The 15,466-nt window shown below is 42.5% G+C and overlaps 1 protein-coding gene across 1 annotated transcript in view; it reads right to left on the reverse strand.

Moving 5' to 3' along the window:
* The window catches only part of agbl4 (AGBL carboxypeptidase 4), a 229,629-nt gene that overhangs the window by 35,481 nt on the left and 178,682 nt on the right, over positions 1–15,466 (reverse strand). The window lies entirely within an intron of this gene.

The following is a 15,466-nucleotide window of genomic DNA, read 5'->3' on the forward strand; positions in this document are numbered from 1 at the left end:
TTTCCTTTCTCCGCTGGCTAAGGTCACATTGGGATGACCCGTGGTCTCCTCTCCAGGTGTGAGGCAGTCTGTACAGCTTGGGCGTGAGCGAGAGACGGCCGAGCGGGCGTGTCGCCCAACTGGCTCTAGTCACGCCGCAGTTTAGAAACAGCTCATTGCCCTGTTAATAACACAGTAATGGACTGCTGCTATTTAAAAAACCCTGCCAAATCTCTGTCATTAACACCCACTTACTCTTTCCCTCGCATTCTGCTACCGCTGCCGCTCAGAAGCTCGTCTGACGTCCGGTCAGAAAGTCAACCGTCAAATCATTATAACGTCAGGACGCGATCGTTATAATTATATAATTATAGCTACATTACGATGCAATCAACACAATTCTCAAAGGTAATGTGTGTCTAAATTCATCAAAATATGTTGGAAAATACAAAGGGGGGGGTGATTATGTTTCAATGTTTTTCTTTTTTTCTCTCTCTCTCTCTCTCTCTCTCTCTCTCTCTCTTTTTTTCTTTCCGACTGAGGAATTTTGTCTCCGTTGTTTAAAGGGCAAAAAGTGTTTGTTGTAAAGTCGCAGCAAATGTTTGGTCAGACGCATTAAGAATTGATCAAGCACAGTTGTAAAGGGCAGAGACGTGGTTTGTTCTTGGCATGTCCAACTGTGCACTTTTAAATGAGCTGATTTTAGTCTTAAAGAGACAGATTCTGGGTGCCCTTTAAGTTGAATGCGTTTGCCATTTCTTTTTACAATGATACAGGCAAATGTAATAATGCCCAGCGGGTCTTAGAACGGCAGCAATCATGCGAGATGTGGTTAGCCCGACTGTGATAGAGATTAATGAAATGTCAGGTAATTGAGAGGGAACCTGATTGGCTTCACTGAAAAGGGGTTCCAATTTCGCTCCTTTTGTCACTCGGAGGCCTCGGAGGTGATTGATGGCGAGTTGATGGTCAGGCCATAACCCGGGCTCTTCCAAAAAAAAAAAAAAAAAACGATTCTCCATTTTTTCTTTATATTGTCTGAGAAGGAGTTTTCCACTCTGCATGTTAGAGGGGAGTAAACACTGTTACTTAAGCGTTGAAGTTAACACCTCTAACGCGTTCTGCTGACACCTCTGGGTGGGTGGGGGTGGGGGTGTCTGCATTGACCAGATTATTCTTCATTTATAGCACATAGCAATAACACTTTTTTTTTTTTTTAATTTTAATCTCAGTACAAAATCTCAAAGCATTTTGAAGTATGATTTGGTGTTTGGTGTTTGTTTGACTACACAGAGCTGCATTCAAGCGAGGGGAAAAAAAAAAAAAAAACCACTCTCCAGAGTGTGACATACTGTTCTAAGCTCTGTAAGAGAAAGCACTAGCTCCCACTGAATTCTCCATGTCTTTGAAAGCAAAGCTTTTCCCCCCTATGAAGCATTCATCTCTGCCTACACTGCCTGAAAAGAACCGTTGTCAAGAGTAGGAGTACATAAACCGATCTCAAAGACCAGTGGACGATAACTGCTAACGCAGGGAGAGAGGACAAATTCATTGTCAAGACGACAGAGGCAAAAAAAAAAAAAATAAAAAATAAAAAACTAGGCCAGTCCATAATTATGATGAATGACGAGTACGGAGGGAAAAAAAAATGAAATTTGCACAGAAATGAGTCAACAGATTACAATAAAGAGAGAGAGAGAGAGAAAAAAAGTTGAGACTCTCTGTACTTTGAGGACTGAGCCTAAATAAGCTCATGGAGGGAAGTCACTCCGGATTTTAATCTCTTTGTTTCTTTTTTTTTTTTTGAAAGAGATCAAATAGATCTTAAACCCTAGCGTTCTCAAGGGACGCTGATAAAACTAATGTCAGTAGAAAAAAAAAATGTTAGATGGAATCCTGGGTATTTTTTTTTTTTTTGAACTGCCTGGACCACACCAAATGAGTTTAAAAGCTAGAACTTAAAACGTGAGGACGGCGTTGAAATGGTTCTGTAAGTTCTCCTCTTCTGCTCGATTATTGCACAGTTGGGAGTTTTGCTAAGAGAAACGATTGCTCCCACAGGGAGCAAGCTATTTGCCTATTTTTCTTTTTCACAAATGACTAACCTGCTTTTCCAATCATCTCAATGAATATGCATTAGGCGCAAGTGAAAATCCACATGGACCAATACACACAGTATCACTACCACTGTGTGTGTGTGTGTGTGTGTGTCTAACAAGTCCACCAGCAGCCAAACTGTCTACTGTGGCCAGAGATAAAAAAAAACCTCAATATCATTGTGTATATTACCAATGACTGCCACCTCGCCTTTATGTAGAACAAGTTTAAATCCATCTTAAACAGGGATGAGCTTACACGACACCTTTTTTTTTTTCATTTTTAAATTTTCTTTTTTTTTTTTTACTTCCATCCCACCCCTGGCTACTACCTGAAATGGCGGTTGAAGGATTATGGAGTTGCCATGGCAATAGGCAGGTGGTGTGATGTGGTGGAATGGGGGCCCATGTTTGAAGTGGCAGGCCTTTTCATTGGGCTTTGATCAGGAGAATGTTTGTAGTGGGGGCAAACCTCAAGAACAAACAGGACTTCTAAAAGATTCCTTATCGGGAGAATATAGTCCTGTCTTGAAGGCAGCTTTTAAAACCCCGCGTCCGGCAGCTCCTCGACTGATAATCATTCCCTTTTTTATGTAGATTGCGCGAGAGAAAGAGAAAGAGTGAAAAGAAGAGAGAAAGAGACAGAGAGAGAGTATAGCCACGGTAGGAAAAGAAGATGCAGTCAGACGCTCCCCTCCTTCCAGCCGTGGCAGCTGACGAGGAGTGGACTTACAGATTTCTCTTCCAAAAAAAATTTACATATATAGCACATAATAAAAATCTTCGACTGAGAAAGAGGAGTCTTGTTCCTCTCTGGGGGAACATGGCGCTGTTTCTATATGGTCTGCAGTGTGATGTGATTGGATGCTGCGACTTTGAAACTGGAAATCAAAGGGAAAATATGAAAAAAAAAAAAAAGAAAGAAAAAGAAAAGAAAAGACGCAAAATCCAAACCTGAGGATATTCGTCTTATTAAAGAAAACCACTCGTTACCAGAAACACTTAAGACTCAGATTTGCCCTCGCCCGCCATCCAGCAGGGATGTGTTTGTGTGTGAGTGCGTTTGTGTGTTTCTTTATCTATACGAGTACACGTTCTCTTGAGCATGTGTGTGTGTGTGTGTGTGTGTGTATGAGAGAGGTTTGAGAGAGAGAGAGACAGAGAGAGAGAGAGAGAGAGAGAGAGAGAGACAGAGAGAGAGACAGAGAGAGAGAGAGAGAGAGAGAGAGACAGAGAGAGAGAGAGAGAGAGAGACAGAGAGAGAGAGAGAGAGACAGAGAGAGAGACAGAGAGAGAGAGAGAGAGACAGAGAGAGAGAGAGAGAGAGAGAGAGAGAGAGACAGAGAGAGAGAGAGAGAGAGAGAGACAGAGAGAGAGACAGAGAGAGAGAGAGACAGAGAGAGAGAGAGAGAGAGAGAGAGAGAGAGAGAGAGAGAGAGAGAGAGAGAGGGGGGGGGGGAGACTGAGAGGAGACCCCGTGTAAAGCCATTAAGGTACACTGGGGCCCGAGTGAAGTGCTTTAGTGCTGAGGGTGCGACCCATAAGCCCCGTCCTCCTCCATCACGCGGCTGAGCAGTGAGGAGGACATGCTAGGACAGGCCGGGAGGACGGCCGAGCCAGGGACACTGATTCAGACAAATGCACCTCCCTCCTCCTGCTCTGTAACCCACCATATCCCCCAAGCATCCCCACGACCACACTTATTCTCCCAGCAAAAATAACATCACTCACCCCAAGGTAAAAAAACAAACAAAACAAAACAAAAAAAAAAAGTCTCAAACAAAGGTCGCCATTTTCCCCGAAGGAGCCGAGATCGTTTTATTTATTTATTTTTGCTGCTTATGAAAGTCATACGAGCAAGTATTATACAATTCAGAGAGAGTACATCTGAATGTCTTCAATACGTCCTTTAGGCTCCAGTTCTGAGAAAGCCGTTAGGGGTAACGTTATTAATTAATTAAAAAAAAAAAAAAAGCTACTAATGGCCACAAAGCTGTATTTACTCAGGGTGAGTATTTCGGGGAGCTTTTGGAGTTTGCGTGTCTCCGTAAGAAACTTAATTGAAGTCCTCCTGTTTAATGAGCAGTGGGTGACATTGTTCTGCTCTTCCACTTGTCAATAAGTGGGATATATTAGTCTCTAGAATACCATTACTCTCCCCCTGCCTAGCCTAGCCCCACTTTGAATCGCCGTCATTTAAATGTCTTCCTGCCCGGAGTCCGATAAGTGCGCAGGGGTAGTGAGAAATGGGCTTTTGTTGCATAGCGGGAGCATCAGATAGACTAATGTTTTATTAATGCCTAAAACGTCTCTCTGTTTAATATAATCAGCTACGCCACGGACGCGCTCTACGTACAAGTCGAATCGGCGTCCGCCGCTTTTAAGACACGCCGCTCGTCTTTTTTTATTTTGCCCACCCGTCTCGTTCTTTTTTCTTTTTTTTCTTCTTCTTCTTTTTTTTTTTTTTTTTTTGACGGATAGTCCAACGCAGCCAAACTTTCAGGAGCCCACGAAGGCTGAGAGCGAAGAGCCGGACAAGGCGCCGGACAGCTCGGGTCCCGTGGCATTTAGCAGAGAGCAGGGTAAGAACAGAGTTATGACTCAAAGGTCTTGGGCCTTAAAACCTCATTTCAGGTTCAGCTCATTTTCTTTTAGGTATTTAAATGTAGCCCAGAAATGGGTTATAAAAAATTCAGTTTTAATTGGCGAAGTGTGATGCATCGTCCTCCGGGGGGTCCGTCGTATGCTCTCGTATCTTTACGTTATTGGTTCCGTATTCTTCGACGGTAACTTATCGACGAATCAACAGATTTGTCGTTGTCGTATTTGTATCCCTTCGTCCACATTATTTGCACATTAACTAACATTATTTGCATGTTCTTATTCACGTAACCAATGACTGATGCATCACAACACATTTTGACCAATCACAGGTCATTTTACTTGTGCTCCCCATACAATACAGCTGCAGTGACCAGCGGGGACACCAGCGCTATCCACCAACCACTCCCCCAGTAATAATCCTCAAACTACTTCTATTTAGAGTATGACACAGTGTAATCTCACTCAATCCCACACACACACACACACACACACACACAAGCCAACTTGCTGAAGATGCACAGTAGCTCAGTAAAGTGTGCAGAAGAGGGCAGGTGGGCTAGATTAAAAGTAGCGAGGAAAACAGTGATGAAATATTAACTGTTGGTGCCGTGTGTCAGTGAGTTGGGGGCCGGGGGCCTGGCCCCGTAGGAAACCCTGTCAAGCAGGGAGAGAGACAGGCAGAAGAAGCCCGTGACCTTCGCTGTCAGATTCGGGCATGACGAGGCCCATGGCCCCCTGACGTGTGCCCCCCCCCCCCCTCCTTCCTCCATCTCTCCGTCTCCCCCACCGGGACACGGCACTGCTCCTCCACTGACAGATAAACGTCTTTGATCTGACATCGGTCTCTACCAACCACGGGCCACTGTGACTCCGGTCCCACACACACACACAGCACAAGGCTCCATCGGCGAGACGTCGAGAGTGGCACGACTGCAAGGCACATTGTCAAAATGACATTCAGAAGAGACTCTAATGGCATCTTTACTCCGATGGCATACAAAAAGGGCTCTGAAAGGTTTTTAAAGCAACAGTTGTGACAGGTCTTGAAGTACGTTACTTTTGGAAGAACCGTTGTAACGTTTATGTTTAGATATCCAACGTGTGCCGACGACATAGAATCTGATTCTCAAATTAAAAAAATAGTATTAGACACTGACATGAGACTTGGCTTTGCTAAGCACATATTAAATAAATCACTCATTGACTCACACCATCAAACAAATAGGCTGGAATAACTAGCATGTTTGTCTTTTTTTTTTTGCAAGAGGATTAGAGTACAACTTCATTGATTTCTTATGATAAATACAAATTCTTTTTTTTTTTTTCATTTTCTTTCTTTTTTTTTTTTTTTTTGCAATGTATCTGTTTGTCTCAAAGGTGTGCCATACCAGTACTTAAACTGGAAACAGATACCTCTGTGACCTAACAGAATACATATTCCCATTGTATACAAGTACATAAGTACAAGAGAAAGCATCTCCCAGTTATCATTTATATGTATTCTCCACACAACTCCATAGACCCCCCCCACCCCCACCCCCACCGCCCCCCTTCACAGACACCCACTCATCTGGAGCAGTAGCACATGGGTTACAGATATGTGGAAGCCATAGCTACAAGCTCCTCACGCTGCTCATTAACAATGCCCTTAAAAACAACATCTCCCCAGGCAGTGGAACGGATAGTGCTTTAAGTGTGGCACGTCACAGTGTAATGCTATTTTCTTAAATCTTACAAATTAAGTCCTGGCACTTGAAACCTTCTCTCAGGCTAAAAGAGAAATAAAGTGTCAAATCCAATTGCTTGTCCCCTATGTTGTGTTGTCACATAGCTACATCCTTTTTTTCTTTTTTTTTTCTTCTTTCCAAAACACAGTGAGTGAGGGAGAAGGAGAGAGCAAGACAGATAAACAGACAGACAGAAAGATAAACAGACAGACAGACAGACAGACAGATAGATAAACAGACAGGCAGAAAGGTAGGTAGATAGATAGACAGACAGACAGATAGATAGATAGACAGATAGATAGATAAACAGACAGACAGACGGATAAATAGATAGATAGATAGATAGATAGATAGATAGATAGATAGATAGATAGATAGATAGATAGATAGACAGATAGATAGATAGATAGATAGATAGATAGAGACAGAGAGAGAGAGAGAAAGAGAGAGAGAGAGAGGTGTCTTGGATGTATGACTGGTGCCACGAGACTGTTTGCTCCTACAGCGAAGGCCTCTCATTGGTCCAACACCTTGCTGTGTGCAGGTGCAGGCCTGACGGCGAAAATGTCAGGATGCGTTTGCAACACTTTCATTCCCAGTCAACCCCCCCTCTGTTTGAACACCGCCCAAAACTTGCTCACCACCTTGCCATTCACACCAGATACGCCGCCAGCCACCGACACAGACAGCAGGCTGGTTATGGAGAAACCACCCAGCGGACTGAATCAGGGAATGGATGAGATGCTCTCACCAACAGGGGACCATAACAAAGAAGCATGCAACGGGCAATGAGAAGCAATAAAACAGTCTTAGTGACAGTAAATAAAGACTCAAAGGTCTCGTTAAGGGTAGTGGGAAGTGTATCAGTGTGTTGTGTGTGTGTGTGTGTGTGTGTGTGTCGTGTAGGAGAAGCAGTGGGTGAGTGTATTGTGAGGAACTGGAGATGAGTGTAGATCTGACAGCCAGCATGCCTTTCTCACCCTGAGAGGATAAAACGGAACTGACAGTTTCTGGTCAACACTCCCAGCTCCAAAAAACACCTCCGACCGACTGCAGCTCCAACTTTAACACACATCCCACCAGTCAACACTTCCGCTCAAGACAAACCCCTTCATTCGTTCCTCGACATTTCAACACCAGCTTCTAATCGGTCAGCGACACACACACACACACCGACAAATCCCCCCCCCCCCCCGACAAACACACACACACACACACTGATAAACACACACACACACCGACAGTCAGTACTCTGACTCAAACAAACACATTATTAAAATCAGTTTCCCAAATAAAAAATGCCAAAATGGACAGGAATGCTTTGACTTTACTGGTTTATTGGAATTATTTCCCAAATTTTTCTACAAGTACATTTTTCTTGAAAACAACGCCTGATTGTTAAAAAAAAATAAAGGCACTGAAATCCACTACATTTGTAATGTTTGAGCCCATCCCTCGAAGGGCCATTTTAACGTCTTCAAAACAAATCATCATGTTTACCACGAGCAAGCACTTGGTCTAACGGGAATGCTTTAAACCTATAGCGATCCTTTATGTTTTTCTCGTCCTCTCCCTAATCTCTCCTCAGAGACATCTCAGGTTGGGCTAAATTGAAGTTTACTTTTACATCATTTGAAAAGTCGGACACCTAACAGCTTTCGCTGAGTGGAACCTCCATGCATGCGTCAACCAACCCAGCCCTACTGAATACTGATAACCAAGGCTCTGAAATTTTAATACTTGCCTGCCATACAGAGAAGAAGGTTGGTGGATGCGTGTGCTGGCGTTGGCTGTGGTGGCTGAGAATGGAATAATTTATCATGTCTAATTAATTATTCACAGTTACGGGGTGGGGGGGGGTGGAGGGCGGGGGAGGGGGGGTGTAGAGGGTGGGGTACGGATGGGGGGGGGGGGGGTGGGAGATGGCATCTCCTTGCAAAACTCCCAGCTTTGTAGCCCACTTAAGAAGCAGAAGAGGGACAAAGATAAACTTCAACGCTGCCTCTCAGGGAAACGGAGCCTGCCGGCGCCTATTTGAAGTTTGCTTTGTACTCGGGGCTCGATTTGCCATGCGTGTTCCTCTCCCAGGGTGTTGGGGGTTTCAATGTTTCAAAAAAAAAAAAAAAAGCCAATGAAATGACCGTTGCTGACATTTTATGCATTTTATAAGTAAAATAAAATACATGGTTTTTTCCCCCTGCCTCTACGTCCTGCGACTTTGCACTGAAGAATGAATTTTCTCTTGGGTTTTTTTTTGTTGTTGTTTTTTTTTTCTCAGTGACAATGATGGAGACAAAATGATAATTATAAGAAGAAGAGCAATTTGATTGAAAGACGTTACTTAATAAAATTGCAGTGTATCTCGTATATGTTTTGTAGGAGTTTTCTGGGGGTCCTACCTGAGTTAAAGACAACTCTATTTAAAGACCCACACAGAGTTCCCATCACTGCCAAAGACAAATGTCTAAATGCTAAACAACAACAGTAGGATAAAAAAAAAAAAAAAGATGTTTTCAATTGAAGAGGTATGCATTATTTACAGTGCAGTTATCCCTTTCTAATGGAGACGAAGCTTCAGTCTTAATTTCAGTATAATCAAAGTCAATGAATATTTAATCCGCTCTGGTTCCTGAAATCCAATAATAGCATTAACATAATGCTGTTGTCTCTCTTCTTCGCCCATAGGGGAGCCTGGAATACACTGTAAGCATGTGTGTTTGAATGTGTGTGTGTGTGTGTTTAAGTGTGTGTGTGTGTGTTTGTATATGACTTATTGCATGTATGTTGCCTGATATGAGTTGGTCTCACAGTGGAGTTAAATGTGATCAGGGTTTACACTGACCTTGCGTGATCTGCCTATGCGAGCGGCTGATCACATGACATCGTGACATCCAGCTGACGTATTTGCTCAAATCGTTTAGGAGGAATGTAAATGACTCTTAGACCGTTTCAACATTAACTGCAACGCCACTCTCTTTTAAGGATGCTCTGAGCTGGCATCCTATTGGTAATACAGTACATACGCCCCTCTATTTAAAACTTCACATATATCACACCTGGTTAATTTACCTATATTTCAGATACGACTACAGCAAAGCCTACACAATCTATAATGGTGATGTTCCACAACATCATTGGGTCTGACCTCATGCATATGATTAATTTCAGTTAAAGTTATACTCTGTTGGAAATGAGCCAAAACAGGTACCTGTAACCAGTACCCAGGTTATAGACCACTGCTGCTTATTACAACAAACTCAATGCATTCACCAGATGCTTTAATCCTCATTGTCAAAGTTCACATGCGGCCTTAGATATGAAGTACAATGCATGTATGTAATTTGTAATGTAATATATAATCTTGCAAACTGTATAGATTTCTCACTACACACTAGGAAAGACAGGAGGTTCAGTTCAAAGAGAAAATTTAGTGTGGTAAGAGTGTGCCTGGTTCAGAGAAAGAGAGAAAGAGAGAGAGAGAGAGACAGAGAGAAGAGGAGAAAGAGAGAAAGAAAACCTAGTGACAGGAATACTAAACAGGTGACGTGATTAGCACGGTTTTAGAGACTAGCCCCGGTGACAGTGACACCGACCATCAATGTCAGTCCCCTCTGCTGAGGTTCACGGCAAAGTGCTTCATTTGCTCCATAATTAGCCTAAACGCTCTGAGAATGAAAAATTCATGATAGCTTTGGATTTTTTAATTGAGGGAGCATTCTGCATTAATCGAAGTCATTTAGAAAGCCTTCTGCCCAAGACAAGAAGAAAGGAAAAATAAATCAAACAAGGCGTTTCTCGGACTCTGGCCGCTAACTCATTTTCCATTTACACACACACACATAGCCCTTTTCTCTTAATGCGAGTGAATATGTGAAACTCAATTGGAACAAACTTACAGATAGCAAAGCTCATCAAGGATGAAAGAAATAAAGTTAACAACCAGATGTAGCCCATTTCCGTAACTATTATCCATCTGAAAAAAAAAAACCCCTCAGTAATCAAACATTATGATAGGATCTGTTCAAATTACGGGAATATTTAAAAAATGTCATCACCTAGTGGCTTGAAATACTTGTATTAAATTAAAGATCATTCCAGATAAACTGGTGTTCTAAACACATTCCTAAACAAACGATGATAGGATAAATGTTGAAGGCACGTTGTGAAATGAAGAAATGAAATACAGGCGATTGGAGCCGTAGAGCGTCGCCTGCATGATTGGCGTGCTTAACCATGTGAATTAATGACTTTAAAGACCAAAGGCAGAATTCATTAGGACTCTCTCTCATTGTCTGTTAACCCCACAGTCTCTCTCCAAACATGAAAAATAGGAGCAGCGCAGAAAAGAATTACCAGGAACAAAACAGATCATTCAGCGATATATATCTCTCCTGCGATATAGCTCCTCCTTCTCTCTCTCTCTTCCTCTTCTTTCTTTTTTTTTTCTTTCTTTCCTCTCACGTAAGACTAGCTGTTTAACCTCTATCACGACAGACAGCCCAGACCGAATCAATGATAATGCACCGATACACGAGAGCCATAAAAACAATTTGGAGTAAGTGAAATTTCGCTGATTGATTTGTCATTGGACAATGTGAAAACATCGCGGGCCAATGGGAACAGAAGTTAATAGCTTTTATCTGTCTGTCTGTATTGATGGCTAATGTGGATTCTTGTCGTATAACGACCGCTGAAAGAGCCAGGGAAAAAAACAAAAAAAACCAGATCTTACTAACAACACCGTGGCGCATTATAGAAAAGAACAATGGGTTCCCATGGTAATCAACCTAAACTGCAAAATAATGTTGTTTTAGAGCATTGATTACGACAGACTGGTCACTGTGATCGAGTCGTTGTGGTGAAACGGCGTATCAGACGCGCGACGGGTCGCCGACCGAAGCCCACCCCTCCCTTCTCTTTTTACTTATGTACAACGACCTTAAAGCACGAAGACACGCATTTGTTTCGCTCCTCGGCTTTCGCGGGCGTTCGACAAACGCCTGACCGTGAGTGAGTGCTGTCGTCCGAAGACATACTTCATCGCGTTAGCCTCTCTCCTGAATTCACCAATAAAACAGCCACATGCAAACACCTGAGCCACATGAGTCTGTTAGAGCCCATATGGTTTACTATGGAAAAAGCCTTGTTTTTTTTTTTCTTTTCTTTTTTTTTTAACTTGTCGAATTTCGAACGGACGCCTGCGGCCCTCCTTTATCTCGACGCGCTTCCCATTACGTTCTGTCTTCCTAACTCCTGTCTCTTTTCCAGCTAGCGCATCTGTCCCAGAAGCCGCCCTGTTAGAAACCCACGCGCCGCAGGTAAGGGACGATGGGAGGGGCTCCGGCGTCGAGTGGACGGGGCGGACTCTGACAGCGCGTCAACAGGACTCTGATAGACGTCGGGCCGGGGAGAGAGGCTGATTAAACCTGCCCGTGTCCGAGCTGACTGCTCCCCGATCGGCCCTCCCTCCCTCGCCCGTCACGGAGCAAGGCTCCAGAGCCACCGTTGAGATTGTGTTCATGGTCACCAGCATTTTTAATGATGTGACAGCAAGCATACATTTAGAGCTGTCACTCAGAACTCCGCACTCTAATAACCTTTCTCTCCTCACTCACAGAAAGGAATCATTCAAAAGCTAAACCGCAAGGTCTTGCCGATGTATATTGCAAAACTCAAAAAGGGGCAACTAAAAAAAAAACCAAAACAATTATTAATGAGTGTTTTTGTGTAGTAAAGCTGCCATTTTGTAAAAATTCATTTTGTAAAAAAACAAGAACAAAGTTGTCTACATTTGAAGTTATTGGAGCTAGTTGTCTTCTCATAACCAATATTTATCAGGAACCAAGTATCTTTCCATATAAGATCCAGACACAAATTTCAAATGTAAATCCCCTGTAAAACTAAAGGAATAGCATATAAATTCTTAACTCTGTGTGTAAACTAGAATGGCCTTGCGCTTATTACATTTAAGCGTACGAAGCATAAACAAAACAAAAAAAAAGAGTAGAAAAATGTGTTCGAAAGAGAGGTGGACATTGTTAGTTGGCACAGATTGAAGAGAAGAGCAAAGAAGAGAAGAACACGGTGTACTTGTGCGACTTCCTCAAAGGATGCATTCCCCTGCTCTGGAGGCAAGTCTCAGTCCCATCCATTATTACTACAGTGAATCATCTCACTGTCAATAGCAGATACAGCAATACATTACAGGCGTGTGGCAACTGTTAGCGTTAACGACATTGAGCAGTCCCCTTGGGCACAGAGAGAGAGAGAGAGAGAGAGAGACTGGATGCACTGTTGCCATGTGGCAGCACAGTAATGTATGGAAATACATTTTGTGCTGTCTGACAGAGGAGAGACTTGTGTGTGCTCCTATAGCAAAGCACCACGTGTTTATATGCCAAATTCAGTATTTGATCAAACTGTAGTTGCACGAGGACGTCCAAAACCTTCAGAAAGTGACTGCGAACAATTCTTGGCCGTATTTCATTTGATGACCTTGATATTTTCTCATTTGAATATTACGGTGGCGTTTAGCAATGTCATACACTGGGAAAAGGAGAATATTGCTGAAGTCACTGTGCGTGGTTGCAGCTGGTGGGCTGATTTGAACATCGCGGCTATCCAATAAATCAGAAGCCCCCCCCCCCCCCCCCCCGTGCGCTTATCTCAGGCCGACACCCACATCAGTCTGGCTTTTAATCCCCTGCACACTCTCGTCGTACGCGAGGGCAGCACATCAATCGCGCGTCGCTAGCCCTGTGTCCCCAGTCCAAAGTCACAGCCTTAGGGGAGGGGCCTAAACCAACTACAAGCTTGATCTTTAGGGAAGATATAAATGAAATAACTAAATAAAACAGCCGCGTTTGATCTGCTTTAACGCACTACTATGCATTTGAAAACAATCCGAGGCGTGTTCGCGCAAACAGACGAGGACTAATGCGGTCCCAGGCACAGCAGTGATACTTCACAGGGCTGGTTCTAGCTGGGGGTGTCTGTGTAAATCCCAAACAACATCCGACTTCAAAGCTGCTGAAAGTTGCTTTTAAAAAATGTGTAGGTGCCCAAGTCTGAAGAACTTTGAGTTTCCCTGAGTTTGGAAGAGAACATTAGAAGTAAACTGGCAAAATAGGTCCACTGTTTAAATACATATTACACCAAAGAGTGTCTCCATTTAATAAGCACTGGGTAAAATCATTGTTGACGCTTTGTTTGGGCAGTTGAGTGTATTTTTGCTTGGATATAATGTTTATTTGAACCAGCGGTATTATGGCTAGTGAGTGAACGCAGGCATTATTTTGTGCTTGATCCTAGTCTCCTGGAAGAGGCAGAACCAAATGCATGACCCTGTGAGCCCGATTTACTTTAATCCCTTAAAACCTGCAAATTAAAGCAACAATACAACAGCAACTGATATGCGTTTGATTCTGGGAAAAGAAATTTGAATGGTGCGATCTGAACCAGAAAATGATTTACTTTACTGTGATTTGCTCAGCTTGACCGAGGGTTTTTAGACATGAGGTACATCACGTCGAGAGAGACACATGAACGCTGGGGGGGGAGGAAAAAAAAAAAGGACAAGAAACGTGGTGGCCTCAGAGAGGTCGTAGATTAAAAGTCTGAATTTATTCGGTTGACCTGTACATTGAACAAGAGTACCTGGACTGCAGCGAACACACAACAAAATGATGCTAAGAGGCAAAGCCAGCTTCAGAGACAAGGTGCAACTGGTCTGCAATTTTTTTTTTTTATTTTTTTTTATATTTTTTGTTTTTATTTCGCTACTAGGGGCCTCAGGAGAACTGAAACCAGGTCAATAAAGCCACGGGACCCGGCGTGTCTCCATCCACGTTAGGTAGTGGGAGGAGACAACTAGTCAGAGTCCAAAGGCTTAATTATGGTCATGGCCCAACCCATATTCCTATGATTGACAGATGCTAAGCCTATTAAACAGAAGGTCTTTTTCTCCCCCAGCCCCTTAAAACACCCACTCCCACAAACCTGCAACCTGAAAAGATAACAAATTCACAGTTGTTCAAGAGGACATTCTCCATATCACTGTCTTTCTAGAGAAAAAATATTTGATAAGTACATATATAATTCTAGATATTAATTCAGCAGCAAGTATGAAGGAGATGAATGGGACAAGTGACACAAAATGGAAACAAGTTTGAGATCTGAACGCAATGCCACTGATTCCAATTCATATTTGGTAAGTTTACAAAAAAAACAAAAGAAAACAAAAGAGTAAAAGAGAGAAACCCACCACAGAGTATATAATTTGTTTTTTGTTTTTTTTCAATACAGATAAGATGGCTAAAATACATTTTCATTGTGAGAAATCATTCTGAGGGAATTAACGCAGTCGAGTTTAGGATCAGATCTAAACGTCTGCTGAGGACCATAACAACGTCAGCTGGTTCTGCCCAGTCCTTTATGGATCAGGTGACCAAAGCGCTGAAAGGCAAGTTAACAGCTGTGTTTGGTTTTTGGTTGGGACTGAAAAAAAAAGGTAATTTGGTTGTAATATCTCACGGGAAAAAAAAAAAAGAGTCTTCTGCTTCAGTGTTGCTTCAGTGTGTAAAAAAAAGTCGCTTCCCACTTTAACTCGCATTCCTAACTGCAACAATCACCTTTGAGGACGCATGAGGTAATTTGATATACCCACTCCTAAATGACATTTACTCCTTAATTAACATATGCAATATGTTTAATACAAGATACCAGGCTAAAGCTAACGCAATGTATTTCATTGTTAAGATCATTTGATGTTGAATGAACATAAAAAGCGCTGATTTGATTTGTTTAAAATTGAACAATAACCTGACAGTAGTTCTTTGACCAGCGGTAAAAAATTAGCACCATTTGAGGTAAGAGACACAGATTAGTTAACCTATGTTTGCTGGTAGCACCATTAAACGGTAAGGAAAAAAAACAGAAAGAAAGAAAGAAAAAAGAAAGAAAGAAAAACTCTGAAAAGGAAAAAAATCGAATTGATGTTGTACGTTGGCTGAGCTTAGAAGTGAGAGCATGTTTCTGAGGTCTACGTTATCCCTTTGAAAG

This window comes from Chanos chanos, chromosome 9 (assembly GCF_902362185.1).
Source record: "Chanos chanos chromosome 9, fChaCha1.1, whole genome shotgun sequence".
Taxonomy (NCBI): domain Eukaryota; kingdom Metazoa; phylum Chordata; class Actinopteri; order Gonorynchiformes; family Chanidae; genus Chanos; species Chanos chanos.